The sequence below is a fragment of the Zingiber officinale genome, chromosome 5A (assembly GCF_018446385.1).
Source record: "Zingiber officinale cultivar Zhangliang chromosome 5A, Zo_v1.1, whole genome shotgun sequence".
Lineage (NCBI taxonomy): Eukaryota > Viridiplantae > Streptophyta > Magnoliopsida > Zingiberales > Zingiberaceae > Zingiber > Zingiber officinale.
Genome location: NC_055994.1, coordinates 122827882 through 122850694, shown reverse-complemented (window position 1 = coordinate 122850694; position 22813 = coordinate 122827882).

Below are 22813 nucleotides of genomic sequence, written 5' to 3'. Positions count from 1 at the left end.
CCCTTTGCCTAAACAATCGCTCCCCCTTCACCTTAGCTCTCCCTCGAGTTAGGATTTCTTGCAAAGGTGTATAGGTTTCCCACTTAAACCTAGACTTCTCCCCCTTTGCCATACATCAAAAAGAGCTCCAACAATATCCCAATTGTTGAAAACATGTCATCCAAATTGACCCTAAACTCATGTATTTATCCCCCATGGATCTCATACATTTAAATGAGTTGACACGGTCAAGAACAACGTTAAAAAACATTTTTAGGCTGGTATTAGTCGACTGAACTAGGTACCAGTCGACTGCCCCCTTCGACAGAATCTTACAGAAGCATTCTGTGGTCGAAATCTACTGTTACCAGTCGACTGGTATCATCACCAGTCGACTGGTATCGAAAAAATGAGCTTACAGAGATATTCTGTGCTCAAAAACACTATTACCAGTCGACTGGTATCTGCACCAGTCGACTGGCACCCTATTTCTGCAAAAATCAGTCTTTTCAGGCCAACTTCAGAAATGCACCAGAAATTCCCTAGACCTCTAAAAATCCTCAAATTTTGTGGAGAGGTCTATTGTACCCTTGTCTATTTGGGAAAAATATATATAAAAATATATTTATCACAGATCCCAAGATTGACACAAAATTCAAAACTAGCTAAATAGTTCAATTGAACATTGACCTAAAGTCCTAATTTTGGCTTCCTCTTGATGTATCTGCCCATACTAAATCACAATACTTCCCTAGCATGGGTTTATATGACATCTATACATCAAAAACTAATTTTTATGCAATATGACCCATAATGTCATATTTTCATGCATGAAACACATCCCAATTGTGCCAACCCACTAGGTTAGAGACTTAAGTCTGTCTCCTAATCACTTGGCACATTTGATAACCCATATATCATGGGTCCCAAAAGCTCTTCCTATCCTTAGGAATCTTAATCTTAGTCATCTCCCTTGGTGACTCATCCACTATGGCTAGGCCACTTCGATGCACCTCGGGTGACACTTGGACTACTAAACTCACATTCTTAACCTTAGACACCTTGTCTTTGATTAATTTCTTCTTGTCCTTAATCTTGGATACCTCATCCTTGCTATAATTATATGCTACCCTAGCATATTCCTTCTTATTAACCTTGGATGACTCTCCCTTGTCCTTGGTAACACCTCTCCTACTAATGTCATGTGCTACCTTAACACTTGACCTCCTTTTGGTCTTGGAAAAGATTTTTATGTTTTCAAATAGTAACTCCCTCTAAAAATATGGTCAAACTTCTATCATTGCACCAACAATGACTTGGGGTTCTTAAATAATTATGAAAACCAAAACTTGAAGTTTTGAGGTTCAAAGTTCAATGATGAAACTAAACTTCAACCGAAACTTCACTCTAGTTTTTCTTAACCAATTCATACTTGTTTTTATCATGAAAACTCATGTAGACATTATTTAGGGTATACTTTATCAGGGAAAAATAGTTTTCTATGAAAATACTTTCTATTTTCAAAGATTGACACAAATTTGAAAACTCTTGAAAACTTCAATGTTTTCTCCTAATTTGTGTCTAACTTTTCAATGATGATTACTATCAAAAGATAGTCTTCACAAAGGTTTTTCAAAAATATTTTGAAATCATTTTCAAAACCAATATCCAACCACGTTCTTTGGGCTCAATGCACATGACTTGTACATTAGCTTTTCCAATGATTGGAAGACACATAACTATGTGTTTTGATGAACCTAAAACTCAACAAGATGCACTAGATCAACATCTTGAGTTTTGTTCACCATCTTAACATCTCACTTATATCTAACGTGTATTAAAACACATACAAGTCACCTTATAGTTCTTTGTGAGATGTATATTTGGTCTTGCCCTAAACTAAGGGATCATGCATCTCTATCTAGGCATTGTAAAAATCATGATCATCCATCTAGGATGTCACTTGATATGATCCCTCTTGTTGGAACACTTCCATACATAATAAATGTCTTTTGTCCTTAATCACAAGGAAATTAACATACTGCATGATGATTAATGACATACATCAAAATAAGCAATTTTCAAAAGCAAAGCATGTTATAGCTACATGATGTATGTATGACATGACATGTTATTTTTGTATTTTTCATAATAAAATGTGAATGCTAAATATGATGTCATGACATATGATGGGCAAACAATCATGGCAAGTTAGCATAAATAAAATTTACCTAGATTACCTATCTAAGTATTCTTAACCCTAGCTAACTCAAAATTTAACCCTAGATTGCCTAATTTTATCAAGAAAATGTCAAACCCCAACTTGACATTTCTTTAATTTCTTTCTAAATTTGTGCTATTTTAAGTTAAACAAATTCCTCAAAGTATGACACATTTTACTCTTTCCAAGAGTAAATGAAATCAAATTAAAACTTAGATTCGCCTTTAACCTTCTAAGAAAATGTCAAAACTCCAACTTGGCATTTCTTATCCTTTTCTAAATGTGTCAATTTAAATTAAGTTCAAAACCTCAAAGTTTGACACATTTTACTATTTCAAAGAGTAAACATCTTACATTAGGACCTAGATTTTCCTTTAACTACCCTAAGAAGATACCAAACCCCCAATTTGGTATTTCTTATGTTTTTCCACATTGTGCCAATTTAATTCAAACATAATTCCTTAAGATTTGACACATGTTACTCTTTCCAAGAGTGACAATTTGGATTAAGGTTTGCATTTCCCTTAATTCCATAAGAAAATGTCGAATTCCAAATTTGGCATTACTTTTGCTTCTCTCTAGTGTGTCAATTTAAATTATATTTAACTCCTCAAATTTTGACACATATATTACTCTTTCAAAGAGTAACCCAATAACCTTTTTCTTTTTCAAAGGTTAACAATAACCTTGAAAATGCTCTCAAGTGTCAACTTTACAAAGGTTGGGTTAACTACCTTTCCAATTGGAGTTGACACTCTCTAACCTATCTAGGGTGTAGAGAATATGCTCCTAGGAACCCAAAACCTATTGGTGCTCCTTGGATGCTCTAGGTACTCACTAGGGATGACTTCCATAGATACCTTCCTAAGGACCTTTTTAGGCTTCTTAGAAACCTTGGTCACTTCCACTAGGTCACTTCTAGGGCTAACTCCCCTTGTAACCTTATTTGTGACTTTGTTTAGCCTTTTTGGAGCCTTAGTCACCTTTACTAAGTCAACTCTAGGGATGACCTCCCTTGTGACATTCTTTGTGATATTATTAGACTTCTTAGAAGTCTTAGTCACATTGGTCTTTGCAAAAGTACTCTTAGGGACAACTTCCCTTGTACTTTTAGCTTGACCACTAAACCTAGGGTTGGTCCCATAACTATATGGAACCCTATGAAAGGAAGTCACATCCTTCTTGGCTTTAGGTTTGTATCCCAAACCTATATAGCCATTGGATGGCTCTTGTCTAGCTTTTCCTAGGTTATGCTCATTTTGACCCCTAAGAATATTTTCCATTCTTGCTAGGGTTCTTTCTAAATTATCAAGTCTTGACCTCAAGACTTGGTTTTCCGTCATTGAATCCATAGACTTGGATTTTTCTTGACCCCTATGAGTATTTCTATATCTAGGCATATATCTATAATCCTTAGAGTTATTGCCTAAATTATTATTTACCTTCCTAGCCTTAGGTGTGATAAATCTAGCATGAGGAGGGATATATTTATCCTTAGATTTATCATGCATTCTATTTTCATGATAAATAGCATTATAACGATTTAAATTTGAACTAGCATTCAAGTTAGGGTTTACCTCCCTTACCCTTGAAGCTCTCTTCTTCTCCCACTTCTTCAAGTGCACCAATTTCTTGAGCTCTCCTCTCTTTGGGCACTTTGTGTGGTAGTGACCCCACTCACCACATGTAAAGCACCTAATGTGCTTCTTCTCCTCCTTCCTCTTCTTCCTACAACTCACATTAGTTTCTAAATTAACTTTAGTGAGTTTAGGGTTTACCTCCTTTACCTTCTTGAGTGAAGGACACATACTCTTGTAGTGCCCCATCTTACCACACTCAAAGCATTTGATGTGGTCCTTTGTGCTCTTCTTGGTAGTTGAGGTGGAGGGTTGAGCTTCCAAGATCTCCTCTTCCTTGGATTGCTCTTCTTCCTCTTCACTTGAAGATGTCGATGATTCCACTTCTTCCTCCCTTGAAGATGTGGATGATACCTCCTCATCTTCCTTCTCCTCCTCGGATGTTGACCTTATGTCAACATCGGATTGGTCATTCTTTTCTTGGACCAATGAACCCTTCTCCTTGGACTCCTCTACTCCTTGGAATTGTGACGGGTCTTCATGATAGGCAATGATCTTTTTCCAAAGATCACATGCACTTGTGCATTCACCTACACTCACAATGATATTAGAAGGTAGTAAATTATGCAAAATTCTCGTTACCTCCTTGTCCGCCTCCGATTGCTCTCGTTGCTCTTCGGTCCAATGCCGAGGTCGGAGGCGTTTACCCTTCTTGTCCGTAGGAGCTTCAAATGGGTCACTCAAGACAACCCATTGATTCCAATCCATTTGGAACCATGTCTCCAACCGCTTCCTCCAATAATTGAAGTCTTCTTTGTCATACGGAGGTGGAATTCGGATATCCCATCCGAGCGGTCCTTCGGACTCCATCTTCTTCTTCCTCTAGCTTCTTGCTCTCTTGGCGGTTAGTCCGTAGAAGAGCGACCTCGCTCTGATACCACTTGTTGGGACCTTGACGTCCGCTAGATGGGGGGTGAATAGCGTCTCACCCAAAACTTTACTTCCTATAATGTTAGTGCACAGCGGAATACAAAAACAAACTAACAAATACGAAAGTTAACCTAAAACAAGAAAGAAGAAGACAACAAACCAAACACAAACCCTAACACAAGGTGTTTACGTGGTTCGGAGATAACTTGCTCCTACTCTACGGCGTGTCCGTAAGGTGGACGATCCCTCAATCCATCGGTGGATTAGTCCCCGGCAAACTCCGGCTAGCTCAACCTCCTTGTGGGTGAAGAAACCTCACCACAACTCCAACTAAGATCACTTGGACACAAGAGATCCTTGAGCACTTTGGTGACTACTAATTAGGCTTTAACCAAGTCTAATTTCGTCACCTTGGCCGGCCATCCCAAGCTCCTTCTTATAGAGCTTGGAATAAATCAGTAAGCTGATTTGCCCGTTACCAGTCGACTGGTCCTTGCACCAGTCGACTGGTGTCAGCCCAACGACTCTCTCAATGGTTATCTACAGTGCATCAGTCGACTGCTACAGTCACCAGTCGACTGCTACAGTACTGCTACAGTACTGCTACAGTACGCTACAGTAAACCCTAATTCTAGGATTTTACCTCGAGTACATTCACTCAACACTCGTTCTCGCCCGACCAACCTAGACCTATCCTTCTAGCCTCCTCCATCAGCCTTGCGTCCCTCGGATGCCTCCCCATCCTTCACGTCTTGCCTTTTGGAGCTTCCATCGGCCTTGTCATTGTTGTCGGGTCTTCCTTTGCCAAGAGATCGCGCCTCCGGGACTTCATCCATTGCCAAGTCACACTTGGACTTACGTTGCCAAGACTACATGCTTGGACTTACACCGCCAAGACTCATCCTTGGACTTTCCTCCTTTGCCAAGATCACACTTGGACTTACGTTGCCAAGACTACATGCTTGGACTTACACCGCCAAGACTCACCCTTGGACTTTCCTTGTTGTACCTGTATCCTGCACACTCACAATGCATATCAAATACAACAATAAACCTAACTTAAACCTTTGCCCAAACATCAAAACTTAGGGCACCTAGATTGCTCCAACAATCTTTCCCTTTTTGATGTTTGACAAAAATCATAATCAAGTTAAGTTAACCCGATAACCTAACTTAGGTTTTCCAATAGTTCTCCAATGTTCTTTCTTGAACATTCTCTCCAAACTCCAATGTTCTTCCTTGAACATTCTCTGGACATTCTCCCCCTTTTTGACACACATCAAAAGGAGTGAATCAAGGTCAAGAGTTTCTTCCTAATGAAAGTCCCATACCTTTCATTGAAACCCTTAATTTCCCCCTTGATACTAAAGTCAACAATCAACTTAGTGATAATCCCATATCACTCATCCTCAGAAATCTTGATGAGTAAAAACTCCTCCTAAAAGTCAACTCCCCCTTGACCAATAGGTAAAACTCCCCCTAAGGTTCAACTCCTCCTTGACCATTGCACCAACAATGTCTTGGAGAGTTTCAACCCTTTAGAAATCTAAAGCACCAACTTCCATAGCTGAAATTTCAGACAACAGTCGAAAATCAGCATTTTGGCACGCTCTGATCGGTCACCAGACCGATCAGGACTCCACTGGACCGATCCACACTGCCCTGGATCGGTCCAGTGACCGATCCAGACTTCCCTGGACCGATCAGAATCTTCTCTGATCAGTCCACAATTCTCTGATAAGAATTTCTGATTTTTCTCCCGAAATTCAGAAACCCCTAAAAAATTCCAGAAAATTCCAAAAATTATAAAATTTTGAGGATACATTTCTCATAACATATATTATCATGGAAAAATAGTTTTCTATGAAAATAACTCCCATTTTTTAATCTTGATACAAAGTTCGAAATACTTTGAAATAGCTCAAGGTTAATCCATCTTTGTATCAACTTGCTTAATGATGAATGCTATCACTAGAAAAGCTTCATTAAGGTTTTTCAAATCAATTTTGAAATGATCTTAAACCATTCAATTTAGGACCACAATCTTAGGGCTAAATGTACATGACTTGTACACAAGTTTTCCCTATGATCCTCAAATTCGAATTAGGCTCATCTAGGTACAAGAACTATGCACCTTGATCCTAACTCATAATCCTAATATCTCACACACATCTAAGGTGTATCAAACACATCCAAGTCAATTTTGATGTGAGATATGGGTTTAGGTCATCTTAAGCTAAGTTCTCATGCATTTTCTAAACAACAATTAGATCTCTATATCAAATTGTGTTTTTAAACTTAAATCAATTTAATTGATCATAAATGCAAGAGATGATGACATGACATAAAATAATATCATAAGTGGAAATATGTGCCAATGTCATGATGTCATGGCATAAAGTATGAAACTTAAATAATGCATGACATATAACTAACCTAAGCATTATCATGACATTTCAAATGATAATAAATATGATGTCATGACATGGCATATGACAAACAATGTATGACAAATAACATATAAAGGTATAGAAAATACCTAATTCTAGCCTTAGTTGCCATTTTTGATAATTTTGATCATTTTACCATAAATTCTATATTCCTAAGTGTAATAGACCTAAAATCATATACTAAAGATTTTTAGATCACTATGTGCCAATTAGATTGACCCTAGAAAACTCCTCAAATGTGGTTGGCACATCCTAATCACCTTAGGAATAATTTTTAATTTCATTTTCAAAGCTTGATTACACCTTGAAAATTTCTAAAATGCCACCTTTTGCCATGAGTAGGTTAACTACCTATCCAATTAAGGTCGGCACACCCTAAACCATCTAGCGTGAAGGGATCACGCTCCTAGGAACCCAATACCTATTTGAGCTCATTGGGTTCACTAAATATTCACTAGGGATGACTTCCCTAGTAACCCTCCTAATGACCCTCCTAGGCTTTAAAGCCTTGGTCATTTGGGACTCATCAAGATCAACTCTAGGGGTGACTCCCCTTGTGACCTTGGTGATGGTCTTCTTAGCCCTAGGTCTTGTTCCATAATCGAATGGAACATTATGATAAGCGGGCTTGACCACTTGAGACTTAGGTTTGTGACCCAAACCTCTCATGTCCTTGGGCTTTGATTTTTGACCCTTAGACCCTAGAGTTGACTTCTCCAAATTCTTAAGAGTCTTTTCTAAAGTGTCAAGTCTTGACCTCAAGACTTGATTTTCCTTCTTTAATACCTCAAGCTTTAATTTTCCATTTTTTTTTGAGGTATTCCTAGGCATATGTCTAGTTGTTTTGGGATTCCTATCTAGGTTTTCCTTAACCTTAGATGAGTTAACTCTAGGGTTGACATTTCTAGCATTGTCCTTATCTAGGCTAACATGTTTGGCACCTAAGCACATGTATCGATTTCTATGGTTATCATGCTTATCATTATTGACAATTGCAATAAAACTACTAGCATGTGTCGTATTAGAATTGCAAGAATGTGCCTTAAAGGATACCTTAGGGTTTGCCTTAGCTCCCCCCATAGATGTGCTTGGTCTCTTGTCCTTGTGAGGTTGCCTCCCCCTTGGACATTGACTCCTATAATGTCCCCTTTGCTTGCATTGGAAGCATACCACGTGCTCCTTGCCCTTGCGTATCGGGACTCCGGCTTCCTTGACTTTTTGTGCCGGTGGAGTCTTCCTAATCCTCTTTGGACATTTACTTTTGTAATGCCCATATTCCCTACACTCAAAGCACATTATATGTAGTTTACTTGAAATTAAATTGCTTGAGTTACCTAGGGTTGAGGATGGATATAAGCTCTCTCCTCCATCCCTTCCGGAGGTAGAGACTTCTTCTTCTTGCTCCAGTCTTGAAGAAGAACTCTCCTCCTCTTCTTCCTTAGATGTTGAGTAGCCCTCAACTTCTAATTCCATACCTCCATGATGTGAGCTACTTGGCTCACTTGACTCCTCTTCATGACTTGAATTGGAGCTCTCCTCATGGAACTTAACCAAGTTGTTCCACAACTCCTTGGCATTGTTGTATCTACCTATCTTACACAAGATATCATTAGGTAATGAAAATTCAAAGATTTTCGTTACCTCGTCGTTGATTATGGATTGGTGGATTTGTTCCTTCGTCCACTTCTTCTTCTCGAGAGGTTCTCCTTCTTTATCCACCGGAGGAATAAAACCTACTTGTACACAATTCCAATTTACTAGGTTAGTCATAAGAAAATACTTCATTCTTACCTTCCAATACGCGAAGTTGTCGCGATCGTAGAAGGGTGGAATCGTGACGTCTTCTCCAAGTTGATCCATTCTCTAGCTCGTGCTCCCCCGGGTGTTAATCCGACGAAGAGCGACCTTGCTCTGATACCACTTGTTAGGACCTTCGGACACGTCTAGAGAGGGGGGGGTGTGAATAGCCGACCCCAAATTCACGTTTCTTCCTACAATTTTAGTTAGCGCAGCGGAAATAAAAGATAGAAACGAAACGGGAGAATATCAAACCTCAAACGCGACGATATAACAAGGTTCGGAGATGATACTCCTACTCCTCGGCGTGTCCGTAAGGTGGACCAATCCTATCAATCCGTCGGTGGATGAGACCCCGGAAAATCGACTAATAAAAACTCCTTCTGGGTGGAGAAACCTCGCCACAATCTCTCTTGCAACAGCAAGATCGGAGTACAAAGATAAAGCAAGAAGCCAAGAACAATATGAATGTAAAAACACTAGTTTGCTTGCCTTCTCATCGACTGGTGATGAAGCAACCACTTCACGGATGCCAACAACAGCAGCAACTGATCAGTTGGAGTCCAGCCGAGGGAAGCTCACACGAAGCTTCAGCAGTGGAGAGCTCAACAAAGCTCAGATCGCATGAGCAAGAAGAAGTCCACACCCTTAATCTAGAGGCCCTCCACCTCTTGATTTATATGAACCTGCGAAAAAGAAGACACAAACACAGAAATCTAGCCGTTGTGACTCAACGGCTAGACCTGGACCGATCAGGCTCCACCCTGATTGATCCAGGACGGATCTGATCGGTCAGGGGACCGATCAGGCCCTAGGCTGATCGGTCCCCAGACGGATCTGATCGATCAGGGGACCGATCAGGCCCTAGGCTGATCGGTCCCCAGACCGATCCCAACTCTCACAGAGAGTTGGTTGAGGAGCCCTGATCGGTCTGTGGACCGATCAGGCCATAGGTGGATCGGTCCACTGACCGATCCCTCCTATTCCTTCTCCTAATCTGTTTGGTTACTGATCGGTCACCAGACCGATCAGATGACCCACAGTGAGAATCAGTGTATCACTGGATCGGTCAGCAGACCGATCCAGATACCCATAGTATCACTGGATCGGTCAGCAGACCGATCCAATTTCCCAGCCTTAAACCTAAAGCCTTCTTGATCTAGAGAACGAGCTACCGAGCCCTCTCTGACTTAGTCCAGAGAACGAGCTACCGAGCCCTCTCCGACTTCCACGTCCGGTCCAGAGAACGAGCTACCGAGCCCTCTCTGACCTAGTCCGGAGAACGAGCTACCGAGCCCTCTCCGACTTCCACGTCCGGTCCAGAGAACGAGCTACCGAGCCCTCTTTGACCTAGTCCGGAGAACGAGCTACCGAGCCCTCTCCGACTTCCACGTCCGGTCCAGAGAACGAGCTACCGAGCCCTCTCTGACCTAGTCCGGAGAACGAGCTACCGAGCCCTCTCCGACTTCCACGTCCGGTCCAGAGAACGAGCTACCGAGCCCTCTCCGACTCCATCCAGTCCAGAGAACGAGCTACCGAGCCCTCTCTGACCTACCATGCCAAGCTTCCATAGTTGGACTTTTCCCCGTGCCCAGCTCCCTGCTTGGTCTTTTCCGTGCCAAGTCTCCATACTTGGACTTTTCCCGTGCCAAGCTCCCTGCTTGGACCTTTCCATGCCAAGTCTCCATACTTGGACTTTTCCCGTGCCAAGCTCCCTGCTTGGACCTTTCCGTGCCAAGTCTCCATACTTGGACTTTTCCCGAATCAGGTCAACTCAAGTCGGGTCAACCAGGTCAACCTTGACCAAAGATTGCACCCACAATCCCTCAAGTTCCTATTCTTGTCAAACATCAAAATATAACTTCTCCATTCTTGTCAAACATCAAAATATACCTCGAGTCAGGTCAACTCGAGTCGGGTCACCCAGGTCAACCTTGACCTAAGGTTGCACCAACATTCTATGTGTTTGCATTTACTTTCCGCTGCATTTCTACTCTTAGTTTTAACTCGTTAAAAATAGTCACGAGCGCTATTCACCCCCCTCTAGCGCTTTCGATCCAACAGTTAGTGTCGCTAACACCAGACATGGTCAACAAGAAGATCGTACGACGGAAGCTTCCACTGTCACATCAAAGATATATTCGACTTGTTAAAATATTATGTCAGAGACATTTTACCGACGAGTCTTTTCAGGGAAAACTTTGAGAAGCGTGCCATCTGGGGAAGCGTGCGTGCGTGCTATAGGAACTCTATATAAAGGGGGGTCTAAGTATCAGCGGAGGTACGCGATATGCACTATTTGCGTTACAGTGTTCATTCTTATTGCTCCGCCTTCTATATCATTGTCGATGACTGACTTGAGCGTCGGATGACCAACACCGAGGACCCTTTCCCTGACTCGGCACTGACGTCATCTGTTTTGCAGGGTGGAACGGAGTCTGCAGGTGATCAACGAGATCTTCACATCCTCAACTTTTCATCTCATCGACTTTCGAACAAGATTAGTTAATAAAATGATCCATAAACTTTTCATGCTTCTAGCTCCAAAGTAACACATTGTTACATAAATAATGACAAAAATAACTTTTTAAAATAATTTTATTACTCTATTGAAATTTTATATTTTTTTAGTATGTATACATTATTTGACCCCCTAAAGATAAATATTTTTACAACGTGTAATAATTATTTTTATTTTTTAATATTTACCTTCTCCTCCCTAAATAATTTTTTTTTTCATTTAGTATGTGCCCCCACCCCTTATAAATCTAAAGTTTTCGATCCACCTATGATAATATTATATTATGATAACTATAGTTTATAATTATTAAATATGAGATCATCATTTTTTGAATTGTATAACAACTATGATATTATAATTGTTACAATAAAAAAAAAATAATGATAATTTTTTAATGTTACATCACAGTGTTATGTGGGAGGGTAAAGAGATAAACAAGTATGCTCTTTAGTACATTTAATAGTAGATACACCTTTTGAAAATTTCATAACTTTAATACACTCTTTGGTCAATTATCATAAAATTATAATTTTCAAAGAGATTAGAAATATAAATTTTGTCATCATTTTTAAAAAAATACAAATATATAAAACACTATTAAATAAACAAATAATGCAAAATATATAAGTTTAACAATAAATTAACTTTTTAAAAAATGAAATATAAATAAAATAATGTAAAAATTTTGGATAAAATGGCATAGTTGTAATAATATTTTTTTAAGAAAATAAGTAGATAAAAAGCAATCTATGATTTAAAAATAACTATATAGTTAATTTTATTAAAATTATATTAAAGTTATTTTATATTTAAATTTTGAATGAAAATACATTGATATAAGGATGTCAAAAAATGAATCCTATCCAATGATCCAATCCGAATCGATCCGAAAAAAATTAGGTTCGGATTAGACATTTTCAATTTCGTGTCGGGTGTGAGTTATAGGGTTTTCGGGTTAGGTTGGGTCGAGTTCGGATTGAGCCGGGTTGATGAAAATATAGAGTTTAGTGGATTTTTTTTTTGTTAAATCAAATTTTATTTTGAAAATTAATATACTTTTATATATATTAATATAAATATTAGTATGATAATAATATAGTATTGAGATAAAAGTGAAGAATTATAGAGAAAATAACCAAAGAAAGTAGTTTTGAATCAAATTTTCGAGTTATCCGGATTGGGTTTAGGTTAGTCGAGTTGGTCAGGTTCAGATTTAGATATTTTGGATTGAATTCAGATTCAAATTGGGTTAAAAAAAATTTCAACCTAATCCAATTCGATTTGATCTATCAGAATTGACACCCTATGTTGATGCATTAATAGTTTAGCCTTAAGCCTGGTATATGATTATTTTGTATTTAAATTTTAAATTTGAATATGTCAATGTACTTTAGGATATTCTTGCAATCCACTTAGGTGACCAAACAATGTATAATCATTTATGTTTAATTTTTAATTTAAATTGATAGATAAGGCATTAGAATCAACTCATATTCTTAAAATGCCTAAACTATTTAAAAAAATGTTAATAATATTCTTAACTATACCTGTCGATATGTTTAAATTTTAAATGTAACTAAAAATAATTTTGAACAAAAATGTCAATTGGAATCGTTTGCCCCTTTAAAAGCACAATGGATTCTCATAGCCTCAAAGAATACATCTATAATTTAAAAAATTAAGCAAAAAAATAACTATATATTACTTTTGGCCAAAACCAGAGACGGTTTTTTTTAATTAACCTATAGAATTTTGGTTAAATATTACCTTTTTTAATAAAATAAAGAAATCAACAAACTAACCCGAAGCGACCAATAACAACAATCTAGGGGTGTGTTTGATTTATACCGTTTTCATTTTCATTTTCTGGAAAACGCGCGTTTTCTAGAAAACAGAAAATGACTTTTTGTCATTTTCTGTTTTTCTAGAAAACGATTGTCAATTTTTTAGAAAACGCGCGCGGAAAATATAAATCAAACACCGTTTTTCAGAAAACGCGCGTTTTCCAGAAAATGAAAATGAAAAACGCGCGTACCAAACACCCCCTTAATCTTTCTTCCTCTCAAGGAGAGCAGAGTTTATTTTACCTTTTCTTATCTTATGAGATAATTGAGACCATTAAAATAGAAGGTACGCACGTTTTCCATTTTCATTTTCTGGAAAACGCGCGTTTTCTGGAAAATAGTGTTTGGCTTGCGTTTTCCGTGCGCGTTTTCTAAAAAATTGGCTATCGTTTTCTAGAAAAACAGAGAATGACAAAAAGTCGTTTTCTGTTTTCTAGAAAACGTGCGTTTTCTAGAAAATGAAAATGAAAACGGTGCAAACCAAACGCACCCTAAGATTTTCATTTTCATTTCCTTTCATCCTTATATCCTTATTGTTGATTGATTATTACTTGTTTATTTATTTAATTATTATTTTTGTTATTTAGGAATATAACTTAAATTATTTTAAAAATAAATATGAATTTACTTATGCAAATGAAGAAAAGACACTGATATCTTCTTTCTTTAAGGAGAAATCAAATCAATCAAATCATCAAACTAATAAAAGCACTTCAATTCAATAATGCAACATCAATTTAGTGAAAGTCTTTTAATTCTCATTGTCTAAATTCCTTCAATATTCTCTCTTAATGACGATCATCAATCATCCTCTACTTATATTGAACGAGATCCGGAAAAAAAAATAATAGATATATAAATATCATATTAATCTATAAGATGAGATAAGACGTTCATTGTTGGTTACTACTTGAAATACCGTCCTAGTTCCTCTGTACAAAAATTTATACAAACATAGAACTATCCTAATTACCCATGTATTCTACTAAAGTTAAATTTGGATTGCAAACGATGTTTAACATTATTAATCCAAATTTTTCCTTTAGAAGTTAAACTTGAATTGGGAACGAAACTTAACATTCTTACTTCAAGTTCAACCGATGTGATCTTCCTAAGTTAAACCATATTACAGAAGTTGATCAAATATCTATTTCAAGGATCGGCTTCCAGGTCAAACGTGGTGAGGCACTAAGCCTTCTTGGGTATGAGATTATTGACCACTACCTAGACAAAGTCTTTCAAAGAAATATGATATTTAAACTTCTCACAGTAAACAATGTTTAACAATAGAGATCTCAATAGAAACACATTATCGAAACATGAAATCGAAACGAAAATTGATAAAAAAAATGATAATAAAAGTCGATAACCTCTCGTGTTTGGTTTTACAAGATCTATACAAAAGGATGCACTAGTTATGATGCGGAAACTAATAACTAGTTATACCTTATGTAACTTATAGACTTCTTGATCTTCTATTGTATTCCTCTTCTTATCTCGAACATCGTGTGAGCGACGATCTACCAAGACAAGAAACCACCCAAGCCTTCTTCTTTCTTCTAAGTTTCGGGCACCAACTTTCTCTAAGAGATGATGAAGTTCGGCCACCAACTTTCCTCCAAGGGATGTTAGACAAGAGAACCTCCTTCCCTTCTTCTTCTCCTTCAAGCAACCAGCCATCAATGGATCTCCACACCAATATGCCGATGGCCACCAAGAGGGAAAACAAAAGAGAAGAGAGAAAGGGTAAGGGCCGACCACCACCAAGGAAGAGAGGAGAGGAATAGAAGATGTAATATTGTGAGGTGAGACATCTCTGTTGGGTTTTTCGGGCCGCGAAAACAGCTTTTCGCGTCGCGAAAACCCTGAATCACCCATGCCACTGGATCTCGTGTGAAGGATAGATTTCAAAATACTACGAATACGAGTTTCACACTCCGGATCTATAGTAGATAAAGAGTTATACCTTCGATGCGTGCCCTCGCAAATCCTGCTCGTCCAACGGTATGCCGGATCTCGAAGTTGTCAACGTAGACAACTCTCTAGTGATATCCACACGAACAAGAAGTGTTCTCTAACACTCAAGGATGGAGAAGAGAGCACCATAAGTGTGCTAGCACTTCTTGGGCTCTCGGGTAGGATTTGAAAGGAAGAAAAAGAGAGGATGCAAAAAGAATCTCATACACTCAAGAAGTAGTATCCTCCTTTGTGACCTTCACTCTTCCTTATTCTCTTGGAACTCACTCAACCACCTTCACCCTTGCTTAGAACTCACGGCAACAGCAGCACGGAGGAAGAAAGACCAAGGAAGAAGATGATAGAATGAATGCACACATCAATACACAAAACCAAAACCTCCACACTACATTAATGTGGCCGGCCACACCTTGTAACCTCCCCATTTAATGTGGCCGACCACATTAAATGGAATGGAATGTTTAACCTCCATGAGGTGGCACACCATGATGAGGTGGAGATGATGTGGCAAGGTTAGTCATGCCATGTAAGATGAGTCAACCTTCATAATGTGGCAATATCAAGTCAAACTTGATGTTTCAACTTCCATTTGGTCAAGTCAAAATTGACCAATTTTCTTCCTTGTTGAGTTAAATCCAACCTTTGATTCAAGTCAATTTCAATTTAATGAATCTCAATTCATTAATATAAATTGACTCAATGAATCAAATTTAAATTAGACTCATTCAACAATTGAATCTAATTGAGTCTAACTCAATAAGTTTAATTTGAATTAATCCGAATCCAATCCTTGGTGCATCATATGAACCTAATCTAATTGGTTCATCATATGAACCTAATCTCCATCCACTTGTTCTTTGTGTGTGACCCAATAGGTTCTTGTAACGTTGGTAATGTTTCTAAACTCCTTTAGAAACATAAGCAATGAGCGGCATCTAGCAATACATCATTGCTACCCAAGTTACAAGAATGTTGAGATCCAACATCATCTTGTGACTACTAATTGTGACTCCTAACAATATGTGACATTGTCCTTCTATCCTAGACATCTAGATTGATCAATGTGAGGCATAGACCGTGTCATCCTCTAATCAATCTAAATCTTGAACTCCAAGTAGACTCACTCGATCAAATGAGCTCAACATCTCATGTTGACTCATTTGGGCATGGCCATACACTTCGTGGTCTAACTCTATCAAGAATACTGATGTCGCTCCCGTCATATGGGAGGGATAGATCTCATCTACATCACTCACATCCCTCTGCATAATTCGTTATATACCCAGTAATCGCCTTTATAGTCCACCCAGTTACGAGTGACGTTTGACGAAACCAAAGTACATAACTCCTTATGTAGGGAACCATGGTGACTTCAGGTCTAAGGACCAATAGTCATACTAATAGTCACATGAGAAAGTATATGACACTCATATAACGATCCATGATACTTTCTCATGGCGGGTCATTCAGTATACATTTTCCAATACATACCCATGTGTCAACTTGATATCTCCATATCCATGACTTGTGAGATCAAGTCATCGAGTTGACCTACATGCTAGTCTTATTGCATTAACATTGTCCCTGAATGTTAATACTCGACTAGGAATGATTTAGAATAGTGTTCCCTATATCATCTCACTATCGATTCAACCAATCGATTGATATAGGTAAGAACCTTCTACTCAAGGACGTTATTATACTTAGTTTATTTGGCACCAATACAAGTAAGTATAATAACCAAACAAATGCCTTTATTAATATAAGAATATGATACAATAAGTCCATAATACAATCATCAAATGATTGGCTCTAGGGCTCTAGCTAACAACCTCTACCCTCTCTTTTATATTCCTTGGTCTTGGCAAATAAGGAAAATTTTAAACATAATTAAAACTTCCTTATATTCTTTGTCAATGACTAAAAAGGAAAGTTTTAAAACAAAAAATTAAAACTTCCTTTTCTTCTTGTCATGATCGGCCACATGCTTGTTCTCCAAGTAACGAAAGATTTTAAACAAAAATTAAAATCTCTATTTTAAAAATCTCTTTTGTGGATAGTTCTAAAAGGAATGTTTTATAAATTAAAATCTCTCTCTTTTAAATCCTTTTATGGATATCTATAAAAGATAAGATTTAAAATAAAACATGGTTTCAAGAAAGAAAAGTTTTTTCAAAAAATTAAAATCTCCCTTTCACATTATAGATAACTACAAATAAGAAAAGATTTCAAATATCTCTTTTATTCATTTGTAGAAAGTTATAAAATGAAATATTTTAAAATTTAAAACTCTCTTTTAAAACCAACATAAAAGGAAAGTTTTTAACAAAAGAAAAACTCCATTTTATTTCCTTTTATGACCGATGTAAAAAAAGAAAAGTTTTATATTAAAATAATCCTTTTAAATCCTTTTAATAGATCTCTATAAAAGGAAAGATTTTACAAAATAAAATTTTCTTTTGAATTCAATATGGCTGACCACCCTTGCTTGGGTTCCAAGTTAGGGTCGGCCACAACTTAAACCCATCTAACCTTGTTTGGCCGACCCTAGCTTGGGCTCCAAGCTTGGCTTGGCCGACCACCTTAAGGTGGGTAAGAAGTTGGGTTTAGGTGGATATAAGACTTTATAAATAAGAGACTACAATAGGGACCGAGAGGAGGAATTGATTTTGGTCTCCCGATAAGCTTGAGTTTCCTGTGTTCGTCTCGAACACTCAACTCGAGTTCATCAATAATAACTCATACCACTAAAGAGTTATTATTGAACTACCACACCAATTCCATATTACTATATGGACTCCTTCTTATCATGAGTGTGTTAGTCTCCCTGTGTTTAAGATATTGAATGCCCACTAATTAAATGAGTTACCGACAACTCACTTAATTAATATCTAGCTCCAAGAGTAGTATCACTCAACTTTATTGTCATGTCGGACTAAGTCCACCTGTAGGGTTTACATGACAATCCTTATGAGTTCCTTAAGGAGACATCATCAACCTAGATTACTAGAACACAGTTTCATTCTATAATCAACAACACACCATATAAATAATATCATTTCCTAACTTATCGGGCCTATTGATTTAACGAGCTAAATCACACCCTTTAATAAATCAAAGAAATAAATACTAAGTATATGTGCTTGTTATTATATTATGATTAAGAGTACACACTTCCATAATAACAGAGGTATTGTTCTTTTATATAGTCAGTATAAAAAGAAACTATCTCAAATGGTCCAGCTCAATACACTCAGAGTGTACTAGTGTAATTTATCAGGCAAGATAAACTAATACCTAATTACACTACAACCACTCCAATGGTTTGTCCCATTCCATCTTGGTTGTGAACAACTGTTTATAATTTATAAGGAACTAATAACATAAACTTCTGTGTGTCTCCTCATACCATGTTATTTACAATATAAATTAAATGGACAACTACACGTAGCATAAATGTAATCATTTGACCAATGTGATTCTTATAAATGTTTATAAAAAGTTAGACTTTTAATATACACTCTAACAATTCATATCTAAAGATGGGTATCAACTAGATATGTTAAAATATTGAGGTACAAAATTTTTTACATTAAGTTTAAGCCACCTAATTAACTCTAATTCCTGGATCATCCTCAACTAAAATTGTTATACAATCAATTTTGAGTTGGTTGATCACTTCGAGCCTCAATAATCTCTTACAATGCATCTACACATTCAGATTCAAAATTTGAGTATATGATGTTGGTGCGGGAAGCATCCGACGATCGAACCCAAGTTTTGATAATGACAAAGGGATTCAAAGTTAAGATTACTTATTTTTTAACATGCTTGAATGAGGTTTCAAGAAAGTCCTAACTACGGTTAGGCAGGTGGAAAATCCTAAGGGGTGGTAACCTTAGGTCATAGGGGGCGGCAACCCTAGGTGGAGGAAAATCCTAAGGTGGGGTAACCTTAGGTCCTAGGGGGTGGTAACCCTAGGTGGAGGAAAAACCTAAGGGGCGGCAACCTTAGGTCCTTGGGGGTGGTAATCCTAGGTGGAGGAAAATCCTAAGGGGGGGGGGTAACCTTAAGTCCTAGGGGGTGGTAACCCTAGGTGGAGAAAAATCCTAGGGGGCGACAACCCTATGTCCTAGGGGGTGGTAACCCTAGGCGCAAAGTCCAGTCGGTCTGGAAGATCGGACTGACATCAGGTAAATCTCCTGAGAGGAGTAGGTGAGGGCACGCTCCCCGCAGAGGGAACAGTAGGCGTCGAGTCGACTTAGGGTTTCCGGTCGGAAATCCGAAGTCAGCCCCGGACAGTCTGATGACTGTCAAATCACTTAATTTGTCATATTTTATGTGTGCTAACGTTGTCTTGCAGGGTATGTGTATGTTGGGTGAACTAACATACTTTGCAGGGATAAATAAGCAAGGCAAGCCTTGGATGAACAGTGTCTGAAGCGCCTCCATGGAGCTTGGAGGCGCCTCGGGTGCAGAATGTGAGCTGGCCGCGAAGCAGTGCTGGAGGCGCCTCGGAGGGAGCTGGAGGCACCTTGGACTAGAGGTTGGAGGCGCCTTGGATTGGCTTGAAAGCGCCTTCAAGTGGATGAGGTGCGACCAGTTCTGTGCTGATCCACGCGGGCGACTCGGGAGGCTTGGAGGAGCCTCGAACAGGCTTGGAGGCGCCTCCAGCAGTGTATAAAAGGGGACCTCGAGGCAGCAGTTAGCACAAGACAAGAAAAGCAATCCTTACGCAACCAGCTGCCAGCGAGAAGTTCCGACGAAGCTGTAACTTGACGCCGACGACCCAAGAGCTCAGAATCTACTATTAATCTTGTCGTTGGTATATTTCATTATTAATTGTACTTGAAATTTGTAACTATCTTTACGAGATTATAGTTGTTGCCTAACGTAAACGCTCAACGAGCGTGGGCCTTGGAGTAGGAGTCGACACAGGCTCCGAACCAAGTAACTACTTGTGTTTGCGTGTGCTCTTTTCTTTACTTAATTCCGCTACGTATTTTCGACTATGTTTTAAATTGAACGAAATAGCCACGAGCGCTATTCCCCCCCTCTAGCGCTTTCGATCCAACATAAGATCACTTTGAAAGTGTGTAGGTTGTCGAACATAGTGATGTGAAATTTTTTAAGTTGTTTAGCAATAATGCTTTTTACATGCCCTAACCTTGCAAACAGACTTCATTTTGTAGTTGTTGGTGCAGAAAACATCTGACGATCGAACCTAAGTTTTGATAATGGCAAAGGATTCAAAGTTAAGGTTATTTGTTATCTAATGTGTGCGAATGAGTTTGCAGGAAAGTCCTAAGTGTACTTAGGCAGAAGTCCTAGCTACGGTTAGGCAGGTGGAAAACCTTAAGGGGAGGTAACCCTAGGTCCTAGGGGGTGGTAACCCTAGGCGGGAAGTCTTGGCGGGTTGAGGGTTTCGGGCAAAAGTCCTAGAGTCGAGGACTCTAGGTGAAAAGTCCTGGTGTCGCGAACTAGGTGAAAGACTGGGCGGGTCTTGGAGCGGACACCCAGTGAAAAGTCCTAGAGCCTCGAGCGTTGAGCAAATGTCCAGTTGGTCTGGAGGATCAACTGGCAACAGGTAAACTCTCCTGAGTAGAGTAGGTGAGAACGCATTCCCCGGTGAGGGAACAGTAGGCGTCGGTTCGACCTAGGGTTTTCAGTAGAGAATCCGAAGTCAGAATCAGACAATCGGTGACTGTTAAATAATCATATTTATTGTGTTTGATTGTGTTAACTCTGTTTTGCAGGATATGTTTTTGTATTCTGGACCAACACTCTTTTCAGGGATGAAAAAGACCCTCTCGCAGCAAGGCGCAAGGGCGCCCTCATGGAGCTTGAGGGCGCCCTGGACACTGGCGCGAGGGCGCCCTCAAGGAGGTTGAGGGCGCCCTCAGGCGGATAAGCTGCGAAGTGGTCAAAGCTCATCCACACTGCGGATTCGGTGCAAATGAGGGTACCTTCCATGGTGTTGGAGGTGCCCTCCACAGGCTATTTAAGGGGGATTCGACCAGCAGCTTAACACAACATCAGAAACGCGATTCATCTTCCGCGTGCTACTTAAAGAGCGTTCCAACAGAGCCGTAACTCGACCCCGACGACCAGAAACTTTAAGATCACTGTTCTCTTTTATCGTTGGTATGTTTTACTGCATTTAATTGTACTTTAAAGTTGTAAAGATTTACGAATTGATAATGATTGCCACTGAAAGCGATCAACGATCACGGACCTTGGAGTAGGAGTCACCCAAGGCTCCGAACCAAGTAAATCTTGGTGTTTGGGTTGTTTGTTCTTATTTCCGCTGTGTTTACTCTTATTCTTCCAAAACGAAAAGTGAAAGCCACGAGCACTATTCAACTCCTCCTTTAGCGCTTTCGATCCAACAGTAATTTATGGTGTTCATGTGTGTAATCTAAAAAACTTTTCATATCACATAATCCTTTAGAACTTTTCTAAAACTTTTTATCACATAGAAACACCTATATATAATAGGTAATAACGAATTTTATTAAAATGACATCATCATAGGAAATTGGCAAAACTACCTAATACAATGTCAAGTTACTACTTCAACTTTTGATTCTTTCTTTCAGAATACTCATAGACCATCTGTTCTTCCTCGTCCATCGTTAAATAGTGAAAATCATCTTCCTCGATTTCTAAATCATAAGCTTCCTCCTCCAGTAGCTCATACAATAGTCCATTTTCATCTCAATATGCATTGTTAAGGTCCAATTGTTAAGAGTTAGCCCTTTTATGGTTCCAATTGTTTTTATTTTCGTGTCTGGCCTAGTAGACGGGGGAGTAAACCCAATCTCACTCAAGATTTGTATGCCTTGCTTATATGGAGGTGTGGATGGGAGAAAAGATGACTTACATATCGTTTCTATTTATCTATTATAAAATAATAGATGAATGGATTATAAATTCATCCTATTTCGAAATTTTTGATTCAAGATTTTTAATGCGGATGCTCTTACCTCATATATCAGTTTCTTATTTTTTTTCCTCTCCTCTATAATATTTAGTAAATAGAATCCATTCTTTAAATTTAGAAAATTAATATTCATAAATGTTAAATTTAAGGAATCGATAAGATAGCTGAAATAAAAATTTTTTAGTTATCTTATCCAAAATTTTTAATAAAATTTTTGGATATGATAACTGATGTGAATGTTCTAAGAATGATTTAATAGATGAGATAGGATAAGTAATATCCTATGGATTAAATATTATGTCATATTATTCTCATTTGTTAGGTGCAGGCCCGGCCCAAAGGTCGGGCGGTCCTGGGCGACTGCCCAGGGCCCAATGTTTTGGGGGCCCCAAATTTTACAGATATATATATGTATATATATTTATTTATTTAGGAATTAGGTTAACTTTCACTTTGCTTTTCATCCGTCGGCTGCTGCTCCACGAAATCCATTGTCGGCTCTCGGCTGCTGCTCCTTTGGCCATGAAATCGTCCCGTTCTGCACCTCTCTCACCTCTGCCGACTGCCGCTTTGC